The sequence below is a fragment of the Cydia splendana genome, chromosome 18 (assembly GCF_910591565.1).
Source record: "Cydia splendana chromosome 18, ilCydSple1.2, whole genome shotgun sequence".
Classification (NCBI taxonomy): domain Eukaryota; kingdom Metazoa; phylum Arthropoda; class Insecta; order Lepidoptera; family Tortricidae; genus Cydia; species Cydia splendana.
This window is the reverse complement of record NC_085977.1, coordinates 8,364,203-8,384,293: the sequence shown is the minus strand read 5'-3', so window position 1 is coordinate 8,384,293 and position 20,091 is coordinate 8,364,203. Positions and strand designations below refer to the sequence as shown.

The following is a 20,091-nucleotide window of genomic DNA, read 5'->3' as shown; positions in this document are numbered from 1 at the left end:
AAATGGTAAAAACGCTTGCTTCTGGCTTCAGAACTCTTAAAACTTGAAATGCATGTGGTCCAACTTTGTTACTCTACTCGATTTACAGTGCGGCGTTTTAAAGTTTAAATATAGCATAGGTACAATAAGCAGCATTCGGCTATTTACTGCCGATTATGTTTATTAACACATAAATCACCAGCGAATCCGGCCGAATTACCGAGAATAGAGAAACGCGCTGAATAGTTACGGCACCGAATCATTTTACTCGCGTTGTATTGGCTATGGGGATGATTGTGTGTAGGCCACATTAGTTATTTGAGAGTTCACTTATGTCAAATGAGATGGTCTAACGAAAATTCACATTTATGCAACGAAAGTATAGTGACGGCATTATAGTTTCCCCACAGGTACCTTACAAACGTAAAAGTTGCTAAAAAAATCTGAACTTCAATTTTTTTCTTGAAGTCAACACATTATCAACAGATCAGTATCCATAACACAACGCACTTCGCTCATTGATGTCGTTGCAATGTGGCACCGTAGACGTACACAAGTGTCCTTAATGTGTCCTAAATATTTTTTACGAGTAGCTATCATTGTTTTAGATCTAAGAAAAATATACCTACAGACCGACAAAGTCGCACCGTAAGGGTTCCTTTTTACCCTTTTAGGGTTCCGTACCTCAAAAGAAAAAACTGAACCCTTATAGCTCATACTTTATTTTATAGGATCACTCGTGCGTCTGTCTGTCAGTCCGTCTGTCACAGCCTATTTTCTCGGAAACTACTGGACCAATTAAGTTGAAATTTGGTCTTCTTCTTAGTCGGATACTCTGGTCAGAGCAGTCGCGGTCATTGAGGTCGTTGTACGGCCTTAAATTTGGTACACATATGTAAATTAGTGACCCAGAGATGAACATGTAACGTAAACAAATGAATTTATTACTTGGGGGGCACTTTTGGGGGGTAAATGAGAAAGTTAAAAAATAAAGTTTTTCAAACTATATTGTGTTAAGTATATATCAAATGAAAGAACTCATCTTGAGAATTTCTAATATATTTTTTTATAATTTTAAAATACATAGGTTAGAAGTTACTTAAGAAAATAGCCAAAAAATGACCATTCCCCCCTTTATCTCCGAAACTACTGGGTCTAAAATTTTGCAAAAAATATACAATATATCGTGAGTCGGACTTAATGTGCGGAACCCTTAAACGCGAGTCCGACTCGCACTTGGCCGGTTTTTTGGTACGGAACCCTAAAAACACTTAACTTAGATCCCTACTTTACTTGTAAATCATTGCATAATACCTTTTCAAAAAATACGTTGGATTACAAATCAACTCATACATTAAGCTGATCCACCCATCGAATTACTGATGCGTTTATAAACTTTTCAATTGTGACAATTTTACATGTCTTCACCAAAATGTTTATTACGCATCTATAAGCTTGTTTAAAAACCCCTACAATTCCACCCTAAGACTGTGCCTATCAATCGTAACAAATATGTACCTACGTAACTAATCACAAACAAAGGTCAGGCAAGCTTATAGTGGTAGGTAGCACACGTCGGCAAGCATTGTGAATCGCAGCCGTGATGATTGATTGCAGACTATGACGTAGTGACTTACACGCCACTCACGCCAACAATATCAGAAATCATGTAAACTTAAAAGCTTATAAAACATAGTTCACAGTCTTTTTTCATTAACTAACGTTTGTTGACGTGTTTCAGAGTAGGCCCTCTTACTTCTATTGGTTCTACTAGGAGAAACGTTCGTGATTGCGAGCGAGTCAAAACTCTTGGAAAAACCAGCGCTAATACATACTATAACGTAACCTCATATACTTACGTAACTACCAATACGTAATCCGAGACATGCGTTGGGAGACTTGGGAGTTAGTTTACGCAGTCGCTAGCGAATATGTTAGTGTCAAACTCGTGGTATGAATACTCCAGGAGTATTCTGATTGTAAAAACCGGTTATTAATTTGATCTTGATTTGTTAATTTTGTAAATTTATTCAGATCAAATTCATAACTTGTTATTACAATCAGAATAGGCCTCCTGGATTGTCTAAGCCAGTGGTGGGCAAAGTACGGCTTGCGGGCCAGCTCCGGCCCGCGAAAGGACTTTATCTGGCCCGCTGCCGTTCCTTCCGAATAGTTATTAATAGTATATGGCCTGCGAAATAATGAAAATGCATTTTAGCTGCAGTTCTGGCCCCCCTCTGAAATCTCTTATACTTTCTGGTTCCCCATAAAAAAAGTTTGCCCACCACTGGTCTAAGCCTTCGATCGATTCCATCGTGCGTGATAATTGTAAAACCGTAATACTGTATAAAGTTTACGTCGCGCTTCTGTAAGCAATTGCTATAAAAAAAAACTGCGTAACGAGAGCCGCCTCTATTACGCCGTAGAACTCGTAGCGAAGTCGCGCAAAGAAAGAGTGCAGCTAAGAAGATAAATCTTCCACGAAAAGTGACAGCGAGCGTACAGTGACATGTCAAGCGTGGTCGCGTGAATTTGTAGGTATAATATATGTATAACTGTCGACAAGCTGGTGGTCTAAGATCCCACATATATGGTCGACCTTCACCAATCTGTCTGACGGCTGAAACTATGAAAATATGAAAGAAAATATGTTCCAGGACATAAATAAATAGGGTTGCCTAAAGAAATATGGTCAAGGCTATTTTTAATAAATTTTTGAAAAAAAATATTTTTCGGCAAATTTCACCGATTTGTCTGACGATCGAAATAAGTTTCAATGGAAAGTATACAACTTGTACAACATAAATCATCTAGGTTGCCTATCTTTTTCCGGTCACTATTATGTGGTTGCCGTGTTTAAAGAGGTGATTTTATATCGATAATTGCACTCATCTGTCTGACGCTTGAATTATACATCAAAATGATGGTAATTTTATTGCAAATACAATGGCAAAGAAGACCCCTATTCATTTTGAAAGCCCTATCCAACGACACCCCACACTATGAGGTTGAAAAGATAAAAAAATTGTCACACACATTTTGTTTCTTTCAAAGCGATTATTTCCGAAAATATTCACTTTATCAAAAAATGTTCTTCTAAAACCCCTATTCATTTTGAAAGACCTTTCCAACAACATCCCACACCATAGGGTTGACACGAAAAAAAAATTCTCACATGACAATTTTTTTATCTTTTCAACCTCATAGTGTGGGGTGTCGTTGGATAGGGCTTTCAAAATGAATAGGGGTCTTTAAACAACATTTCTTGATAAAGTGAATCATTTCGGAAATAATCGTTTAGAAAGAAAAAAAAAACAAGTTTTTCCTTCTAACTTTTGAAAAATCTGTCCAAAAAATATGAAAAAAAATCATGAAAATAGTGCTTAAAAAACTCAATTATATAAAATTAAAACAAACTTGATCAGTTAGCCGTTTATGAGTTATTACTAAAAGTCTTCCCTTCTTATTTTAATTAAAAGCCTGGCAACCCTCATTTGTGACCGGATTTTCGCAGGCAACCCTATACCATTGTATTTGCAATAAAATTACCATCATTTTGATGTATAATTCAAGCGTCAGACAGATGAGTGCAATTATCGATATAAAATCACCTCTTTAAACACGGCAGCCACATAATAGTGACCGGAAAAAGATAGGCAACCTAGATGATTTATGTTGTACAAGTTGTATCACAGACCAACCCCTATAGACCGAGCTTATAGGACGACTCGCGGTCACCGCCCGTATGGTGTATAGGTCAAATATAAGATTGTTCGCGCGCCGCTCCGATCAGTTGCGCCCAAGGTTACGACCTGTTAGCAGTGTGCACGAGTCTAAGAAAATAAATCGTAAACTATTGAATTCATTGGGAAATCATGGGATATTGCAGCGTAAAATGGTGTGGCAAGTCATCTAAGACTTCTACTTACAAAACAGATGGAATAACATCCCACAGGAAAGCGAAATTCATTATTTCATTGAATAATGTTTCTTGTCCGCGGGGTTCATTTTATACTGGTCAGTAAGCAGAGGCGAAGTATGTCCGTCCCTTTTCGTCAACTTGAAAATGCAATGCGCTATCCCTTTCCCTTTCGACTAGTGATGTGACGATGATGGTTTTTCAGTTGCGGAAACTTTGTGCTTCGTCATACCGTATTGTACCATTTTAGACATAATATATAGGTAACATGTTGTGTAAGTTTTTTTAGAATCCTCTAGGCCAGCGGAGCAGTTAGGCCGCATGCCACGAGATGGACCTGATGATGAACTTCAAAGAAATGCGAGGGAACTCGGTGTTGGTTTGTGATAGAAATATGTTGTATGGGTTATTTAGAATCCTCTAGGTGAGCAGTTAGGTCTCATGTCACGAGATGGACCTGATGATGAACTTCAAAGAAGTGCGAGGGAACTCGGTGTTGGTTTGTGATAGACATATGTTGTATGGGTTTTTTAGAATCCTCTAGGTGAGCAGTTAGGTCTCATGTCACGAGATAGACCTGATGATGAACTTCAAAGAAGTGCGAGGGAACTCGGTGTTGGTTTGTGATAGACATATGTTGTATGGGTTATTTAGAATCCTCTAGGTGAGCAGTTAGGTCTCATGTCACGAGATGGACCTGATGATGAACTTCAAAGAAGTGCGAGGGAACTCGGTGTTGGTTTGTGATAGACATATGTTGTATGGGTTATTTAGAATCCTCTAGGTGAGCAGTTAGGTCTCATGTCACGAGATGGACCTGATGATGAACTTCAAAGAAGTGCGAGAGAACTCGGAGTTGATTTGTAATAGGCATATGTTATTGGTCCATTTGAATATGTTTTCAATACAACCTTCTATGACCTTAATAAAATGGACAAAAGAAAATAATTGTATGAGATTTTGGCGACACTTTTGTCTCGTATCGAAAGAGATTGCGATTCTGAGTGGAAATAATATAAAAATTCTAAACTTTAAAATTCAAGTTCTGGGTACTTTAAACAGAAATGCCCTAATATGTTAAGTAAAAAATTCAGGTACATTGTTAAATTACTTAATGAAATATTAAATTAATCAATAAGTATAATTATTAAGTAAGTTTACTCTAAGTATACTAAATTGGTAACAATTTTACCACAATAAATTTCGATGTCACTGGTAGCAGTACCCACTACCTGTAATGAACATGTCCCATCCCTACATTTACACGTGTCAGCGCGCCATGTTTAAAACGACCAATCGCAACGCCGTGAGCACCCCTCCCGCGCCTCACAGTTTGGTGATTTGCGTCGGGAACAAAATGGCCAATATTAGGTTTCTAGAGGCGGTGTTCTGTGAAGTTGTATACTTTCCATTGAAACTCATTTCGATCGTCAGACAAATCGGTGAAAGCCGAAAAAAATTTTTTTTCTAAAATTTATTAAAAATAGCCTTGACCATATTTCTTTAGGCAACCCTATTTATTTATGTTCTGGAACATATTTTCTTTCATAGTTTCATCCGTCAGACAGATTGGTGAAGGTCGGCTATATGGGGGATCTCCTACTATGGCGACCATCACGGCGGTAGGGAAATCCGGTGAAGTCGAGCGACATAGAGAAACTTAACACATTCACTGCCAGCGACTCGCTAGACGGCCACAAAGCGGAAAAACGCGTTATCGGCTAAAACTCTACTGTGTGTGATTTCGATTTCGTCTTAAAATTTATCAATGAGAACTTGTAGGGTAGCTATATAATTTGTACTAGAATTATATTAGTGTCCGACCGAAGGTTCGGATTCGGTTTCGGCCAGTTTCGGCCAAAAAATCATGTTTCGGCTGGAGTTTCGGTTTCGGCCAAAAACCGGCCGAACCTTTCGGCCGGGCCGAAACTTACGAAATGGTACTTCGGACAAAGACCAAAAGTTGGGGAATAAGTAGGACAACAATATTAATACCTACATATACTGATTCATGTATTGTATAGGTACAGAGATTAATTGGTTTATTATAAAATACAATTCCACTAATGAGGGCGCCACTGGACGATCGACGCAGTCTTAAGAGGCTGTCAATACCTATAACGCGCTCACTGTCTAATTGTATCGGAGTGAATGAGATCGCACTGTCGCATGTTACTGGGTCCTGGGCAAGAGAATAATAAGAAAACTCATCATCTTCCTCGCGTGATACCGGAATTTTTGCCGAGCCGTGGCAATGGGAATGGGCCTGCCTGCCCTGGGGTCCAATTGACAACTAATCCCAAGAATTGGCGTAGGCACTAGTTTTTACGAAAGCGACTGCCATCAGACTGATATTCTAACCCAGAGAGTAAACTAGGCCTTATCGGGACTAGTCCGGCTTCCTCACGATGTTTTTCCTTCACCGAAAAGCAAATAGTAAATATCAAATGATATTTCGTATATAAGTTCCGAAAAACTCATTGGTCCGAGCCGGGGTTTGTACCTGCGACTTTCGGATTGAAAGTCGCACGCTCTTACCGCTAGGCCACCAGCACTTAAGGAAATAATAAGAAAACTATTGTAATAAAAATAAACGTGGATTGTTTGTGTAATATTACTCGTTAACGGTTTAGGTATAAATATTTACACATTGTGATTTAAATTTCAGATACATAAGTCAAAAAAATAAAGACATTGGAACCGTTTAATGGTAATTTTAAGCAGGGCCGGATTAAGCATGTCGGGGCCCACAATATCAGGTCGGCCCGAGTCGAACGATGTCTTTTTCGCACTTATTCATTCACTTATTCAGTAATTTTCCTACATACCTCTAATGGCAAATTTTAAGCGAGGCTAAAGGCTACGGTCAACTAGTGCCGCAAAGTTGATTTTCTGAATAGTTTATATTTTGCGAGGCTGAACAGTTGACAATTGATTAAAACGAAGAAAAAACTCTTAAGTGTCCCCAGTACAGTTTATCATACGAATGCTCGACCTTAGCCTCACTTTTTACCTCAATTTACCATTGGTTTGTGTTCCACATGTCCTCTACATCAGCTTAGCATTTAGCCTCGCTGCGCCATGCTCGGCCTGCGGTCTCGCTTTTTAATACAATGGACATTGGTTGGAGTCTGTGCTCAACTACTTATCCTGAAGCCTGAAGCACGACTTTGACTTCGCATGAAAGTTCGCCTCACTGGGGAACTTCGGACTATTAGGCCCAGTTTAAGATCGGTACCCGGCCTTGCGATATTTGTGAACAAAAAATTTCGCGCTCGCTGCGCTCGCGTTTATGGTTGGTTTATCTACATGTTAGCTTAACTGGTGAATGAATAGAGTTAGACCAAGAAAATTCTACAATGATTTTGATAGCAGTGCAACTAGTGCAATAGTACATTACATACCTAGGGAGGTAAATTTGTAAATGCTCCAGATCGCAGGTGTGATCCATAAATATGCGATCTGGGGCTTTACGAATTACCGCCCGTGGTTTGTATAAAGTTTTACGTCTTGCCTTGGCCAGGAAGTGAGATTTTCTTCCCGTCCCGTGGGAAGAAAATCCCACTTACGGGCCTAGGCGTAAATGTTATTTATACGTCATAATTTCATAGAAGTTTTGACGTTTAAAATAACACTTGCACTGCGTGTGTTATCAAAATCGACGCAGAATTATCTTGGTCTAACTCTAGTAATTTTCTTAAAAAACTGCTTAAGTAACATCAATTTCAAAGACATTGGGTGTTGACACCCCATAATATGTGTGTAAAAGCGGTTTTATACATTTCTTCAACTATTTTAACAAATCTACAAAAGGTTCGGTTTCGGTTTCGGTTTCGGCCGAAACTAGAGCCAAAGCCGAACATTCGGTTTCGGTTTCGGTTTCGGCAAAAAAACATGTTTCGGTCGGACACTAAATTATATACGTACCCAAACGCATTTTATTTAAGAGTTAACGGAAACTGGGTTGTATCTAATATGAACTCAAATCTATGTAGTGTTTAAATATTTACAAAAGTATATTTTTATTCTCAACTGGAACTGTAAATAATTGCGTATGCATCTGCACTACATTTCCCGCGCCATAAAACCAACTCCGAGACAGTTAACACCACCGAATACCTACTTCGCTGTTCAAAACAACTACAATTTCGCCACAACCAGTAAAATACTGCCACCGAATACATTACTTGTTCCACGGACTAGTCTACTAGGACGAGCAATCGCCATATTGAGTAGCGTACCCCGGAAGAAAACATTATTTTTGTATTAAACTTAGATGGCGTTTGTCATTCAGCGGGCTGTAGGTTGTGTAGTGTATTCCGCAAGAGGTCGCTGCCACTAGAAGAGTTGTAGACGTTGTAGTTGTTAGGTGTAGTTGGTGTAGTTCTTAGTTTTTCTTATACGAGCGGATAGATGGCGCAATAATTTGTATACTACCGCATCATTTGCGTTTCTATGTGTGAACAGCGCATCTGTACACGTGTCATTGTGTGAGTTAGTTGCTTTGCTTTGCAGTAAACATTCGATGTTTTAGATAAAAATGGTCTTCACTTCACAGCAAGATGTGTTATTGTTAATCGTGTAAACACTAGCAAAGTAGTGACTGCAAATTTTATAGATTTCCAAAAGTAGTGTGGAAACAAGAACAGCGCAATAAATGGATAATTGCCGTAAGGAGAAAAAAAGTAAGTCACCTAACCTAACCTCTAAAATCATATTACCTTCCTTAAATACGCAATCATTTGATTTATGTTATAATCGTATGAAGTTTTAACGGTGAATTATTTTGTTACAGTCCCGATGGATCTCTATGGCACCCAATTTGCAGTGCTCACTTTATCGGTGGTAGAAAGGCTGATGAACAAGTCAGTCCCAGTTATGTTCCAAGGATATTTCCCCCGCAGTAAAAAACAAAACGGATTGACGAAAATGCGGCAATATCGAGGTTTCAACGTTATATGGAACGAAGAAACGCGAAAAAAATAGAAGCAGTTAATGCTATTAATACAACTAAGTAATACAAGTGACTTTGAATTGCTGGAAAACAGTGTCAAGAATATTCTGCTCGTATGTTGAAGAAATAGCAGCTGGTACATCAAATTAGGTTTTTTGGCCAGACAAAAATGTTGTGCAGAAGACAATGCCAGAATGCTTCCGTCCGGAGTATAGTAACACTAGTCATTATTGATTGTACAGAGTTTCCTATAGAAGTACCATCAAGTGTTGATAATCGTGTGTTTTGCTACTCACTCTATAAAAAGTGCTTATTAGTATTACTCCAGGAGGCTTCATTTCGTTCAAGTCAAAAGTAAGTGGTGAAAGAAAAAGTGTCTCCCAAATAACGGTAGTCAGGATTAGTCGACTACTTAGAAAATGGGGATATTGTATTGGCTGATAAGGGATTTCCGGCAATAAAGAAGGTAATTGATGAAAGTGGAAAAGAAAGTGCTATTATTATGCCACATTTTCTCCAGAATAAAGGTGAATTTACAAGGGAAGAGACCGATGCAACTTATAAAATAGCTCGAGTCAGAATTCATGCCGAAAGAATAATGCAGCACTTATATATACCTGTAAATTTATTTTATCATATTGATGATATATTACATGTTTGTTGTGTACTGGTAAACCTGCAACCACCTATATTTTCAAACAAATAAAACAACAGTTATTTTTTACAATATTTACATTATTTAAAAAGCTATTAAAACATTTTTAATTTAAATTTGTTTTTATTTCACACATAAAACCTGTAAATGTTATGTGACTTTTCATGTCTGAAGGACCCTTATGCACATGGAGCATAAGGAACCACAGACATTGACCGCCACATATTTATAACATGGGCCTGTGGACCTATGAAAATGTGTCAGTCAGGTTAGGGTTTAATATGACCAAGCACTGGACTGATCAACATTTTCATAAGTCTAATGTACAGTTGAATTGAAAGGCGAATACAACAAACATGGAACAAGTACTGGAGCCTAAAAGGTATATTTAAAAGTAACATGCCAATAGCCATTAAAACTAAAGTCCTAAACTCAAGTGTCTTGCCATGTATGACATACGGAAGCCAAACTTGGAAATTCACGGCAAAAGCTCAAAGAAAAATCATTACATGTCAACGGGCGCTAGAAAGAAGCATGCTCAATATAAGAAAAATATATAACATAAGACACTCAAAAATAAGAGAAAAAACAGGAGCAACAGATGCCTTGAGCTATGCAAAAAGACTAAAATGGAAGTGGGCAGGCCACACAGCAAGGCTTACAGATAAGAGATGGACATTAATAGTCACCAAATGGAGAGGTCCACTTGGCAAAAGAGGCCGGGGCAGACCACAAATGCGTTGGGAGGAAGACTTAAAAAGAACAGCCGGCACAGAGTGGATGGCGACAGCACAAGACAGGGACAAATGGGCAGCAATGGAGGAGGCCTTTACCCACTAGGGATTCATTAGTAACAACACATATTATAAGTCATAGTTTTATTTTAATTTTTTTTATGTAAACACGTTACAATGAATAAAGGGCTTTTTTTATTTTTATTTTTTATAATGTACAGTCAAGTTCATAAATGTGTGTACATTTTTTCACCATATTACAATGGATAAAGATAAAGAAATTTATACATATTTATGAACTCGACTGTACATACCATTTGTCATATATTTCTTTATTTCAGTCACATGCATAAACTTACAGCTAAGGATGCCAAAACGCTTATGCGATAGGGACAATACATACATCAGAATCAAACATAGTCTAAAGATTCAAACATTAAAACAAAACAAAAACAATCAAATAAGGTCAGGTTAATATTTAGGTATGCTAGGATTCTAAGATATTAAAATGTTGAGTTCCTTACTTACAGCTAGGTATGTGTATTGCTAATTTTAACAAAGTGTGATACTGCAATATTCGGCTACTTTACTATACTTACATATAAAAAAAAACAGTAATAAACATTTTGAGTTAACAACATTTAAACATATAAATTATTATTTTTAACTAAACTTAATTAATCAGTATGCTTCATGCCTGTATGACAATGATGCTAACTGTACTTATTGAGATCAGTAGTACCTTACCTTTTATTACATATTTTAAAAGTTAATTACCTAACATTGTATTGATTATATTTTTACCTGTAAAACTATGCTTTGGCTGGTTTTTCTCACTCAAAGTTTGGTTTGTTCTTGTAGAATACAAGAGCGGTAGATAATGAGCGAAGTAAAATTCTTCACTTTTTAGAATTGCTGCTTTAATAAAGTCTTCGTCTCTGTCTGCTCTTACTATACAATACAACTACCTTTTGGTGAATATATAAAGAAATCACACATATAATAGTCATACCAGTGTCATACACTTGCACTTGAATTTGGGTATAATATAATATGGTTTGCTTCTTTTTAGTTCTGGTTGATCATTCACAAACTGCAAATATTACACTAATTATATTGTTGTTTATCAAAATCTACAATAGGTTGGTTTTTACAAGATACAGGACTTCTACTAACATTCTGACACATTCATTGCATATGTATAACAACACCGTCTACACTAGTGCACAACCAAGGCTGATCTTTGCGAACAATCACTCTGACACAAGAAATTCTTAGTCTCCTCGCCGAGTTCCACTCTTGACACATTGATTGTTCTATTGTGTCACTACATAATTTAAAAATTTCTTTATCTGCCAACACAACATTTGCTTCATAAAAGTTTTTTAATGTTTTTTCTATAACTAGACTAGCTTCACTTTGGTACACATCAAACTCTTTTCTAAAAATACTAAAGTTTTCAAGACATGTAACACAATCTTCTTTTTGAATATTAATATCAGTGTGTTCTACTAAATTTTGGATAACTTTGCGGAAATTTCAATATCTTCTGTACAATTTATTTCAGCAGCTTCCAGTAAGTACACGTTTTAAGGCACAATCTTCCTTTAAATCTGAGACATCGAACTGAAAAGCTTCACACTTGTGTTTCTTTGATGTAGGATACATTTGGTGGAAGTATCTCCCTTTGGAATACTTTTCGTTCGTAAATTGTGGGACACTTGGCTTGCCCCATTTTTGTTCCTGGCTGGTTTTAGTGGTGGTGATTGATGTAGTAAATTAGTGCTGCAATGTGCTTGCATTTGCCACTTTTGTAATAAACACAATCGCATGTTACACTAGTAACATGACGATTGATATTAAGAATTAAGGCTGCCTTGTACGCAGTCGCCGTCACAGAGGCTTGACGAACCACTCGGGCTTTGATTATGTAGCTCCTGGCCTGGCGCCTTGCCAAATGTCTTGCACCTCCAGTACGTGCCCAGCTAACACCAAATTTTTGCCCTTATTCATTGTCTCGAGCTGGAAGACAATTTCATGGGTTATGGCACGAAACCCTGTTCCCGTCACAAGCACGTTCATTTTAACTGAAAACCACAATGCTAATGTAATTGTCAAAACAGCCATCGTCCAAAAATGTCGAATATACTGTAACATCATTAGATTTCATTGAAATTATTACGATGTTTACTTACTTCTCGTTTGAAAGTTTTGTGCCAGAATATCTCGCGAAAGAAAGATAGAAAGTTGCGCTCGCTAGGTGGCGCTGTGGTCGTGCATGGTCGGTCCCAAATGTCCGAAAACATGACTACCTATTCGATTTTTCGAAGATATATTTGATACGTAAAGGTGTATCCAGATTAAACAATTTTTCGCCAATCTGATTAAATTGCCCGATCGAATCGAGAGGTGCGGACGCAAACGCCAATTTGGCTCGCCGAATTCACCCGCCGATAATGAACGATATTACCGATAAAATGAGGTGCGGACGCAAGAATACCAATTTGTGAGGCCAGTATTTTCGTTCTGGGACATTTTTTCAATTTAGAGGGCTCTAATATCACCATAAATCTAAACTTGGAGATTGACGCCAATTACATTTCTGATCAAATCGACCAATTTGATCAGGCCCGACAGGATAAATCACTTTTTGAAGATGTCAATAGGTATTGTAATTTGTGATGAATTGTATACATAAGTACATATTGTATTCATTTTCTTTAACATGACTACCTAGAGTCAGACCGAGAAAAGTCTGCAGCGATTTTGATAGCCCATACAGTGCAAGTGTCATTTTAATGCACACAATAATTGCACACCGGCTCACAGTGTGGGATTTCCGATCAGAGGGGCTACCGCGAAAACCGAAATTCGCAAATTGCGGGGATCTTACTCTTTTACTCCAATGAAGGCGTAATTAGAGTGACAGAGAAAAATGCCCGCAATTGACGATTTTCGGTATTGGCGGTAGCCCTACAGTTTTGACTATCTTCATTTTTTAATTCATCGCATTAACCTCATCAAATTAATGCTCAAAGTGAAGGTCCAAAATTTTATCATGCATAGTTTTGGAGATAATCAAAAACTCGAGAAATGTCCATAGAAACCTAAGAAACATAATTTCTCATTTTACGTGCATCTTTTAAAATATTCTATTTTAGATCTATTAGGGCTGTTCTGAGGTATTCCATTCATCAAAAAAAAGTTTAATATATGATCCAGAATGGCGATATATATATTTTTTTACATATAGAAAAATAATTTTTTTTCTCGATAATCCTACAATTCTAGCATTTTATTTCTAAACAAAACGGTTCTATGCTACGATAGGCAGTACTGAAAAAAAAATTGAACGAAAATAACGCAGGATTGCCGAAATATGTATTTTTTTATATTTGGGTCAGGGCTGTGACCTTTATCTCCGGTGGTGTACCTACATAGTTAAAATGTCTGTAAATCCAAATGAAACACAAGCGGCCGTATCTGAAAACCGTAGTAACACAATAAAATATTTATTGTTGTAATAATTAAGCATTTATTTGGTACATCAAGTATTTAGATTGTTTAGTGTGTTTTTGTTGTTGTTTGAGTGTAGAGTATTTTGTTGTTACGCTTGCCTGAAAAGTATTAACTCTATAGTAGAACGAACGGCCATATCAGGCCACTGTGACATATCTCTGATGAAGAATATGATGTGGTGTTGGGAAGGCGTCCCTCGTATATGTATTTTTTTATTTTATTACTCAAATAAGTGACACAGCATTACAGTAAAAACTAAGGCACTGTGAAACTACAAAATAAGAATACAAGAAAACAAACGTTTATGTGAAACGTGAGTGAAATGTCTTTAAAAACCCGTAGGGGTCAGATCAAAAACTAAGTAATTAAGTCCGACTTACGCCTGACTGCATATTTCTAATAGGTTTTCCTGCCATCTATAGGTAAAGACCTATTTTGTGTATTTTTTTTTCAAAACTTTAGACCCAGTAGTTTCGGAGCTAAAGGGCGGGGGGAATGGTCATTTTTTTAATCGTCTCATTTACCCCCCAAAAGTGCCCCCTATGTTAAAAATTAATTTATTTACGTTACATGTCCGTCTTCGGGTGACAGACTTACATATGTGTACCAAATTTCAACTTAATTGGTTCAGTAGTTTCGAAGAAAATAGGCTGTGACAGACGGACAGCCAGACACACGAGTGATCCTATAAGGGTTCCGTTTTTTCCTTTTGAGGTACGGAACTCTAAAAAATTGTTATCAAGTTCACACATGACTGTGAAGAACGTTACACAAATTGCTGTCGAAACATGTCATGGTTTTGTCAAAAGCAGCAAGATAGAAGAAGAAATTCTTATTCATTCGGATGATGATGATAATGATGATGAATTATGACAATTCTCAATAAAGAGTTAAATTCAAAATTTTCTTTGTCAAAAACTATACCTATTGAAGTATTATTTCTTAACTTCAAACTTGACAACCCTATTTCCATAGAAATCGGAAAAAAACTAGAAATGTTATAAATCCTAAATCCCGAAAGATTAGCTTTTGAAATTTTGAGGAATTATAGTTTATAGTCTATTTTAGTTTAGGAATTATAGTCGGATACGTCATTACCAAACTCAAGTGGAGCTGGGCGGGACATGTTGCCAGGCAGAGTGATGACAGGTGGGCCAAAATGTTAACGGAATGGTGGCCGCTTACAGACGAAAGGAGTGCCTGGCGTCCGTTGGCTCGTTGGGTGGATGACAACCGGAAGACTGCGGGTCACTTCTGGATGAGATTGGCTCGGGACCGGGATAAGTGGCGTACTCGAAGAGAGGCCTATGCTCAGCAGTGGGCGATAAAAGGCTGATATGATGATGATGTATGATGATAGTTTACCTTATTTTAATTACACTCTATAAAAAATAAAAGGCTAATATTGGAAAATATATGAGAAATAAAAAAAATGTTAAAAAACTTTAGCATCTTATAACTTTTAATTCAAAGGCACTATTAAGATGCTGATATTTTGTACAATTATTGAGTATCTTTCACTTAAACTCAGTAATAAAACTTGCGGCCACATTGACAATACTTTAGGAAATAAACCGATAAACATGATTTCTTAAGGTCATTGACCTCATCTACAAAAAAAAATATTTTACGTAAACTAAGCAAGATAATCACACGGGAGTTTTACAGTGGGATGTAAAATATTATAAAGCATATAATAAAAATATAAAACGAAGGTGGTCAAAACTGATCGAAAATCCCACACTGTGCGGCTGCGTGTGCGTGACGAGCACGTGCGCGTTTGGCGTTGTAGTATACAGATCCTTATGAGAGACGGCACACCGCTTGCATGACGTGTGCGTGTGCGCGGCGTACGCGCACGTGCACGTCACCATAGATATAATATACTTAAAGATTACGTCTAAGCGAGCTGTCACTGTAACCACTTTTGTTTAGTGTACGATTAACAATGTAACTCCACCTTGCTGTAGCCATGTCGATAAAGTCATAACACTCATAACGATAAACTATCGACATTTCTTGCAATTTTAATTTTACTTCAAAGGTTTAACGATACCTAAAATGAATAAAAACGCTTTTATTCTTTATTGTGGTTATCAGATCACAATTTTATCGTCACGCCCCAGCAGGGAACGAAGGGAAAGTTCAGATATTTAATTAAAATACATAAATACCTACTAAAATATGTGTTCCGCAATAATTGAATTATTTTATTATATTCTAATATATTGCGCTGACACGCTAGCGGCGTCCTACGTCCCATCGACCAGCAGGCGTGCTGGCGCGGCGGCGGACACTCGGGAGCGTCAAAAGGTAGCCAAGTACAGCTGTCTCGGCGCCCAATACGACTTCGTCGCGTTTGGCGTCGAGACGCTTGGTTCGTGGGGCAGAGGCGCACAGATGCTCCACAAGGCGCTCGGCAAACGGCCTGGCCACGACATTGGTCTAAGGCGACTGGCGGGGCGGCTGGCGGCGCGGCAAACGCGAGCGACCGCCAGGCATGCCACGTACTTTTAGTAGCGGCGGCAGCGACTAGGAGCGGCTGGGACGTAGACGTCTTTAAAAACATGTTTTTTTTTTCAAAAGTGGCACTTCAGTGCCTAGTATATATTTAATTGTTTGTCAATGGGTGCATGGGCTAAATACAGGACGACAAATTTATTTACATCTAGTTTAGTATTTTATATATTGTGTATAGAAAGCACCCAGAAAAAAACGAATACACAAGAATGAGTGTGGAGACGTTACAACATACTTAAATACGCGAAAGTACATTTAAAATTTCAATAATATACGCTTCCGTGTCCATGTCGCTCGAGAAAAAAACAAAGTCGTGGCATCGCCTGCGCTGCCCGATACAAATGTTCGAGTCGCGTCCCTCCCCGCTCGCCGCCGCCGCTGGTCGCCCGGTGCACGCCGCGCGCGTTGCCGCTCGGCGACAAGGCTCATGGCATGCATAATGCGTCGCCGGGTTATTGTTTTTGCGACTTACCGCCGGTCGCCGCCGCCGATCGCCTTAGACCAATGTCGTGGCCAGGCCGTGAGGGAGGCAACGGGCGACCCCCGCGCGGGCAGCTTTCTCGCGCAGAGAATTTCAATTGCAATCCAGCGCGGGAACGCTGCCTGCGTGTTGGGCACCCTCCCGAGGGCACCAAATTTTGATAGGTATTTTTAATTTTTAGTTTTAGTTATTTTAATTGTAGTTAGTTTTAGTTTTATATTCTTATTGTTTGTCTTCTAATATATTCAGTATCCATTAGCATTTTAATTATGTTTATGTTTAACGAAGATATTGAAGCTTCAATTAATAGCTATTTCGTTCCACTGTGTAGCGTTTATCGATATATAACATGATTAAAATCGACTTTTCACATCCCTATAAAGAGCACACATGGGCCATTTTATTTAAAGTTGTCCCCTACACTTTTTTTTCAAAATTGGGATTTTTTGTGTTATTTCTACTCAGAATCATGTGCTCTTTTGATCCTAATAGGAGAAAAAAGTGTCCAAAGATTTCCATACATTTTTCGATCTTTCCATTCCGAAACCGCCATACAAAGTCTATGAAAAAATGGTAACGGAGTGGGAAAAAAACTTTGGAAACTTTTTTTCTCCTATTAGGATAGAAAGAACTCGTGATTCTGAGTAGTTCATCTTGTCAACAGTATGGTTGTCCTTTTTTGACAAATGGCATTGTTAAAAGAGCGAGGAGAGAGAAGTGATGCTAGTTGCTGCGCCGTCAAAGTGAACAGACAACGTTGGGGCCTTGCAAGTCACGCACACGCAAGCCGGTGTGCAAAGGCCTTTAAATGTCAAACTTCTATGAAATTATGACGTGTAAATAACACTTGCACTGCATGGGCTATCAAAATCGCTGCAAACTTTCCTTGGTCCAACTCTATTCGACTTTTCGAAGATATCTATCACTTTTTTGTAGGTAGTTAACTGTTTCTATATCCAGCATTACTTACCTTTTTATTACATAATTATGTTACGAGTATAATATTTGAGGTTGTCATGGTACCCAGTGTAAATAAATAATTATGTCAATAGAAAAATAGAACTTTAATATGCGAAAAATTATCAAATATACTTGGTCAAGCAGATCTTGTCAGTAGAAAAAGGCGACAAATTTGAAAAATGTAGGCGCGAAGGGATATCGTCTCATAGAAAATTTGAATTTCGTGCCTTTTTCTACTGACAAGATTTGCTTGACCATCTATATATTACAAATAGGTAAAAATACTTAAATGTAATGTATCGTGTTACCGCGCGTCGGTAACATTAATATTATGTGAAAGAAAAATGTATTACAGCTATTAAAATTAATAAGACATCGCTAATGCTATTATCCGTATGAATATATTTATATATTTTTTTAATATCAAACAGCTTCAAAAAATATGCGTCAAACGAAACGCATTCAGAGGGCCTACTGCGAACCACGTTCGACGTGTTGCCTCCCTGTCGCACTTACGTACAAATTTACAAGTGCGACAGAGGGGCAACACGTCGAACGTGGTTCGCGGCAGGCCCTCAGTAGGGCTACCGCCAATACCGAAAATCGTCAATTGCGGGCATTTTTCTCTGTCACTCTAATTACGCCTTCATTGGAGTAAAAGAGTAAGATCCCCGCAATTTGCGAATTTCGGTTTTCGCGGTAGCCCCTCAGTACGGGCAAGTACGGGTATGGTCGAAGCGCCATCTCACGAAATCTATTATCAACATTGAGGCAAGACGAGAGCATGACGATAGTTGTCATTCAAACCCGTCAGATGACATTAATACAGAATCACACTTATTGCAACCATTTGCAACATTTGACACTACTAGAGACATCTGCTGTACTTTTGGGAACTAAATATAAAGTCACGCTACTCAATATGGCGATTGCTCGTCCTAGTAGACTAGTCCGTGCTTGTTCCAAATACCGGGGTCAGCTTATACTGGAGAACTCCCCCACAGCTCAGACGAAACGTTAGGAAATAAAATAGGCAGTAATTTGTTCAGAAACATAAATCCAGTTTACCTGGAAAAGGCGAACTCCACATGTTTCAAATTATACGCTAGGAAGTTACAATTCAATTAGTGAAAACACATGTGGCGAGTGAAACTAAGTAGTTCTCGTGCTGGGATTAATTGTCGCCTGGAGGCTCGATAGTTCGACACTCGATTTAAATGTAGATCGCGCCCGAAACCGACATTCTAGGCTAGAATGTTGAACTGAAACTTTGATAGGCAGATTGTTGTAAAATAAGATTTTATATTGGATTCTGAAAACTTTAAGAAATATGTTTATAATTATAAGGTCAAGTGCAAGTTGTAGTAAATGAGCGTTTTCCAAACAAAATTTACATTTCATTCATGTCGTCAAAATATTGACTACTTGGGCTCATTTTACTCAGAATCATTTGTACATTCACGCCTCATACATAAAAAAATGTGAAATTACGTACTAAAATTTACAACCGGAATGAAAAATATTAATTAAATATCTTCAAAATGCTGCTAATAAGAAAATCGGTTTAATCTTCAAAGTTATTGAAATCCATTGAAAAGCCTATAATCCGTCGATAGATAAGCCTAAATGACTTAATAGTTATTACCATTACAAATTTGTGGTCGCCCTTTACCGCCACTTTAAATCTCGGTAAACTCATTTCTCCGTAATTTACTGAGCCCGAGGTAAACTATTGAATTTAACAAAGTTTCCGCCTGAAGTTGTTCGGCCTCGACTTCAGGATTATGTAAAGAGGGTTCTTTAATTTCAGAAATTATATAACACAAAGCTGGATCATTTTCATTTTTATACGCAAAATAAATTTATGAAAATTACTATTCAGTACCAATCTAATGATACGGGACTTTTAAATGGCCCAGTTGAATTAAGGGTTTCACCTCGGAATGAGAGATAATAAGCTGGAAACTCGTATACACCTTCGTTATGACGTAACAAAGGTTCTCTTGAAAGTCGACGCATATATCGTGTGCGCGTCGGAAGTTATTCCAGGTCAAAGGTCATAAAAATTGGTTTTTCGCGGTTATCAAATTTTCTATAACTCCAATGTTGTTTACATGTAGGTAAAAATTGTAGGGCATAAAATTTGCGACGAGTTAAGTATTAAACATTTCTTCATGCCATTAGCCGTTTTCAAGATATACGGCATAGAAGGCGCAGCGGCACGGAAAACGCACTATGACGCAAGGCGAGCTGGTAATCTGTGTGAATAATACTATCTATAAAGTTTTTTAATCGTTAAAATGACACTTATGGATCATACATAGATTTAAAAAAAAAGTGGCCCCTCCTGTGGACATTAGTTAACAGCTT

General features: G+C 37.9%; 1 protein-coding gene and 1 long non-coding RNA gene across 4 annotated transcripts in view; both read left to right on the top strand.

Annotated features, from left to right (window-relative positions):
* Window positions 1-20,091, top strand: part of LOC134799551 (uncharacterized) — a 36,618-nt gene that overhangs the window by 14,842 nt on the left and 1,685 nt on the right. The window lies entirely within an intron of this gene.
* LOC134799229 (uncharacterized) lies at window positions 8,515-10,445 on the top strand. The gene is made up of 2 exons (XR_010145368.1): window positions 8,515-8,583; window positions 8,694-10,445. It is a non-coding gene; the product is annotated as an uncharacterized LOC134799229 (long non-coding RNA).